Raw genomic sequence first — 6339 nt, 5'->3', positions numbered from 1 at the left:
ATTTCAGTTTCTCTAATTATTCTGCAGTCACATTTTATAATTGGGAGAGTAATTGCAATGTAACCTCAGAGAGAGGCTGTACAAATATATCCCTGACTTTGAACTGCGTTTTGTATTCGGTGTTTCTGGCCTTTTCTTTATAATGTTTCTGACAACTTTCAATCTGTCAGCTGATGATACAGTTAACATCAGTTTCTATTAAAGGGGCACTTTAGTATTGCAGTTCTTAAAAGTTGGAGGATTTGCGAGAGGCAGATTGAAACTTTATTGAATTTTATTTGTGCCTTTCATCAGGTGTGCACTCATCTTTCAAACCCAACACTTAAACTGACTCCATGTGTAAAATCTGAAATTAGTGTAGATCAGCACGAGTCTTTGAAATATCTTATGACCCATCTGTGGCCCTGAACCTGAAAAACTCCCCTCCATAACATTCACATTCCCAATCAAGCTTCTTAGCATCTCAAACAGACTCACAAGTTTCCCTTTAGCATCTGTATGAGACTTTAACTTTAACTAACTCCAATGTAAACCCACACTTGTAGACACCCAGGTCAAAGTGACGTTGTACAAAGAGCAAAAAAGTCTGCACAGGGAGGAAGCTGGGGTGGATGGATGTGTGAAACACAGAAGTTTCACTCATTTCACACTCATGTCACATTTGAAACCAAAAAACCAACGCTGACTTATTTTAGCTAAGTTAACTTACATAACGTACTTAACTCATACGTGTAAACGTACCTATTTTAAACCAAACTGTGATCTTTAACTAAACCTAACCAAGTAGTTTTGGTGCCTAAAGATAAAAAGTCCTACCATTTCACAATGTTTGCCACGTGGCAAAGGTTTTCTGACAGGCGTCTCATACAGATTATGAAAGGGAGCCTGTTTTTGTATGAGATGCTGAGCGGCATGGCGAAATATCATCGGCCGTATTTGACGGCCTGGGAGTGATAACACGATGTCTCCTCGCGTACGTTTAGTCATATAGTCTTGCTGTAGCTTTGTCACATTCAGTGGTTCTTCTCACTGACGCATCCCGACCTCTTGACCCCTGTGCTTGACTCTTCAGCTGCCTCCCACTTGATTTCATACATGATGACTTCTACTCACTGAGCAGTTACACTCCTTTCACCATCACACTGAAAGCCACACTCACACGTTTCCCAAACAACTCACCAATAAGTTTCAACAGTTTTAGCCTTAAATGGTGTCAAGCTTCAGCCCTTGAAGGGACCTGTGTTTTCAATGTCATCCATTTAGAAAAACACAACTCCATTCACGAGTACAGGATCAATATCCACTCCCTGAAAGAGCGTGGTTCTGTGAAAACAGACGAGCGCACTGAAGGAATCGTAACCAGGTGTAGGAGAGGAAATACCTGGTGCATTCCTTGCTGGAGGAATGTTTTTATTAGGCTTTTTACAAATGTCGCCATTTTGAGGTGTGTACACTATAAAGTGCACTGCAGGCTGGATCACTCCATCAAGCGGAGCGTGGCTTCAATGGGGAACCTGTGTCGAGGCCGGGGTTATGCTATTTGAACAGCTGGCACAGTTTAGGTCGGCATGTTCAAATGTGCACAGGTCTGAGGCTGTCGTACCACACAGAGGAAAAAAAAAACACATGCCTCCCCGAGCTTTCAGCGGGAGAGACGGCTTTATACAGTGTCGTCGTACTGACGGTGAAACAGTTGAGTTAACCTGCTGACAGGAGATGGGTCTGAAACCAGTGCAAACAGAGCAGAAAAGGCAAGATGCTGTTTAAATAGACCCATCAAAAATCAGTCGGCGACTTACTACAGTCAATACAAGAACTTTAAAGAAGTAGTTTGACATTATGCTAAGCTAATAGTTTCCAGGCTATGACTTAATGTTTCGCTTCCAAACATTAGTGTGGTATTGATCTTCCTTTCTAACTCTTGCTACGACAGAAAATGAAGCGAAGTATTCGTTTAAGGTGAAGAAGAAGCACAGAATTTGCTTTCAGTTAGCTGCACTGAGCCTGGCCCTCACTTTGAATTGTCATGTGTCCAAAGGCCGGTCTGAAAACGTTCCAGTCCTTTCAGAGTGGCCCACTTCAAGCCCCTGAGAGTCTGCCCATTCTCATTTATCAAATTGAAAGCACCTTTCTTAGCACTTTGGAGAGAAAAAAACAACATTTTCACAGCCAGTGAAGCCATGTGCGTGTGGTACGACGAGTGGGACCGGTATGATTCCTGGTGTTAACAGCTAATAAATCGGGACCCATCCCCCCGGTGCTCTACTGGCTCAATTATATCCACATGTAGCCATTATTCCTGCCATGTTAGCCGGAGTGGGCTGCATATTTTTAAAAGGTGGGTTTCCATAACACTTGCTGAAAGCTGCGCTGGTTGTCGAGACACATGTTTGGGTTCTGTGGAAGCCAGACGCTGGCTGTTTTAATGCAGAGGTGCTGTGGAGCACAGCAGGGGCCCGTATGTGCCTTTTGTTCGAGTCTCACCTCAGTAATGTGTGTGGAGACAATTAACAGGTTTATTACCTGGATGGACTCACAAACAAAATTCAGCTTTTTGGCTTTTTGTATACAGAGGAGAGGTTTGTGTTCTCTGGTGTTTTAACACTTTTGTCTGTAAGTTTTCTGCGATATACTCGACGTACACTCAGTGGCTGGTTTATTAGTCCACCTTGCTCAAACTAATGCAGCCCTGCCACAACTCTTGTTTACATGAGGGTTAGAAACTAATCTAGACGGGTGTTGATGCAACTTTATGGTCATTTTGTAGCTTGTGGTGATCTTTAACTGTGTGTTTCTAACATTCAGGCTACAGTCATTGATTTAAATCAGATCATTGAAAAACCCTACAGACAATGGCAAACTAAAAATACCTGAAATATTATAGCTATGTTTGTCTCAGTGGTAGAAACTGTAAGGAGCGGAATTGACCTCTCAAGTACCAACTAGTTTATTTTTACATCTTAACAATGTAAACAACCAGGCAGTGTCACGCAACGCATTATTCAAATGAGTGCAGTGTAATTAAGTCCTGTATATACTGTAGCTCACCAGCAGTTTGGTGACAGTTATCTTTAACAGTGAAACTCAACTGATCTCTAGTCATGCTAATTCACTACAGAAACCTTAGTGAATGCTCCCAGCAGGCGCAAATGTGTGTTCGGGACTATATGCCCTGTCCCTGTGAAGTTTTTTTTTTCACAAATGTTTGAGGTTTTCTGAAATTGGAGCAGGACTAGAGCCAGCTCTTTGAATGTCATGCCGTCGGCGCGTGCCAACCTTTACTGTTAAACATTTCTCCCCCCTCCTCGTCCTCCTTCCCCCTTCTTTTTCCAGCAGGGGGGTTGGAGAGCCTGAATGCTATCATTCTGTGATTCTGTTTGAATCTGGCCGCGTGTGAGCAGGAAAAGGAGCCAAACGTGCTTCCTGAGTGGTCCGGGGGGAAACTCTGTAATAAGCAAGGGGCGGGTGGTTAAAAATAACTGGGCTATATAAGCCCGGAGCAGGATCCCACTCACTCTCAAACTCTCACTGAGGCTCGCTCAGTCAGGACGTCCCGTGCAGGCCCGGCGTTACCTCTCACACTTACACGCTGTTTTTCCATGGAAGTTAGCAGCGTGTGCCACATGAGGCAGAGCTGATGTGTCCAAATCCTCACCACAGTGACGGAACACTTACAGACCTGACCCAGACATAGTGCGTGTTTGTGTTCATGTCACTGACTTGAACAGCCCAATAACAACTTGCGGATGACAACATGAGGTTTCATCATGGAGAATATGAGACACACATGCATATGATGAGCCATGTAACACACCCTTTGTGCTGTTTTTTGGGGCCAAACATAAAATTATTGAAGGATATATCTTTTATAAATGCTTGGATGGGGGATGAGGTGGAAGCTCATTGATTTTCATGTAGGAATTATGCTTTTGGACCTTTTCTCAGAATTGTATCTTGCTTTCCTTTTTTGCTTTATTTCTAAGAAAACCACTTTGCATTTTGGCTGAGCCCTTTGGTTTCTGTGTTTGGGTGGAATTGGGAAGTTCTGTCTGTAAATAGGCTGTATCTTTTTTTCCTGATTTCCTCAACATAAATCACAAATCATAAAAAAAGAAAATCTTAAAATGATCGTGGATAAAAACAGAAGCGGAATGCTTAAAATTCTTGCTGTTAAAGTTGTCCGCTAAAAAGTTTTTGCAAGAACAAGTGCAGTAAGAAAACAGACTATTTTAAAGAGTGAGAGTCACTGTCACACAGTCACTGGTGCAAGAACATGTCAACGACTTCATGACTCGTTAACAGCTTGACAACTTGTTGATAACTTGGTAACTTAACTGCACAGATAAGTCAGCAGCATCAATAGAACGAGCTTTACAATTGTGAAATGACACACGGGTTGCCCAATGGTAACACTATTGTGTAAATTTCAGTTCAGGGAAAAGAAGATTTTCAGAGGCTTCTGTGGAAATGTTGCTTATCCACATTCAACACTTGATTCGTGCATTTCAGCGGTTCCTCTTCTGTAGGGAAAGTCAGATGCGCAGCTCGCATGCAGGCATGGGCACCGGTTATGGCAGGAGAGGTCAGGGGCCCTCCCTCCGAAAAGAAATTCTAATTTAAATCAAATTTCCTGCGTTTCTACACCAACTAGCTCTTGGATTAAGTCGAGAAGCAGCCACCTACACTAGTTTAGGTTAGTTAGAGGATGTTATAAAGACCAAGACTGCATTTCATTCAGCGGATCAGGGGAGGAAAAGATTATTAGAAGAGGGGCTATTTCATATTTAATGTTTATAAAAACAATGTAGCCTAAAATGTTAGTAAGTTGGAGACTATTCTACTCTGCTGTTGTTTGGGATGAGGGAGGGAGTCTGAGATATTAACAGTAAAACCAGAATTTTGCTCCCTCTTATTGAATAATGGTGATGCTTTCGCTCCACTTGCTCCACTTCATATGGCTGCTTTGACGAAAGGGCACAGGGTCAAGAATCCGAGGACGACACTGAAACCCCGCAAGCTCCTGCAAGGTGTTTGTGTTATTTCTGACCTCTGACCTCTCTGCGGAGGGGGGCCAAGCAAACGAAGAATTTCCTTACAGGAGTTAATTGAGTGCCACTTCTTTATGAACTTCTTCCAAATCTCTTTAACTGGAACCTCCACTGAGGAATGTTTTCGTGTGGGCTGCTAAAGTCAAAAGAGTGTTCCACCCGTCGTATGTGAGGTCCCGTACACTCGCCTCAGTGTGCCCAAATGAAATTCTAGCGTCGGGTACGTACACTTCTCCACAGGAAGTGACGGATCAGGATGAAATACAAACCTGTCTCTTAAACGTCATGAGAATTTGTGAGCACTCCCTCCAGGGAAACACCACACTTGCCAGCTCCAGCTTTCTTTTTCTCCTTTCTCATCCCGGTGCTGCACAACACAGAGCAGACCACGCTGTGTGCAGTCTCACATGATTTCAGGCTACTCGAGTGCAATTTTTTCCTGTTCTGTCTGGCTGACATTTAAATCCACCAGGTGCAGAGTTGTCTAGTGAGGTCTTTATACAGTTCTGTCGCAAATCTCCTGTTAACCAGGTCCGGTTGCATCGTGACATTTAACTAAGTGTGAGCAAACAATGGATAAACCAGCTAGGCAGAAAATATGACAAACTTCCATTGTGGTGCGAGTTTTGGTCAGCACGAACAATGTTTGGTCTGTAAGCATTTAGGCTTGGTAAGGTGGATTTATTTAGGTAACATCCAGACGTTACGGGAACAAATTGAACTTATACAACACGTTAATCAGTGAGCTTCAGACATGCTGGCATTCAGAATTTGTTACCTTTGGACAGACTAGCTGTTTCCCCCTGTTTCCAATCTTTATTCTAAACTAAGCAAACGGTCTCCTGGCCGTAGCTTCATACTGAACACACAGATATGAACGTGATATCATTCTTCTCATCTAACTCTCAGCAAGAAAGCAAATAACAGTATTTCCAAAAAATGCTGAACTCCTCCTCAATCAAAATAGCCTGTTTTTACATATTGAGGCATGATAATCAGACAGCTGCTGAGATTCAACAGGTGACCTCCAACCTGAAAATGTTACAAAAGACTATCGAAGTAAAACAAAATTGCTTCTCTACAAGTTAATTATGAGATGACAGCCCATTCCAAAAGGTCAGCAACACTGGAAGAAGTTCCTCAAATTGAAAATCTGGAGCATTACAAAGCATTAAAGGTAGCTGAGTAACAGAGGAAGTGAGAGCACTCTCACTGGTAGCAGAGCAGGGCTGCACAGAGCTGGGGTCAGAGTCAACGGTCAGGGGTTCAGACATCAGGCCAGCCGCTCCGC

This window comes from Chaetodon auriga, chromosome 12, assembly GCF_051107435.1.
Source record: "Chaetodon auriga isolate fChaAug3 chromosome 12, fChaAug3.hap1, whole genome shotgun sequence".
NCBI lineage: Eukaryota > Metazoa > Chordata > Actinopteri > Chaetodontiformes > Chaetodontidae > Chaetodon > Chaetodon auriga.
The sequence above is the reverse complement of the archived record's forward strand: the minus strand, read 5'-3'. Positions refer to the sequence as shown.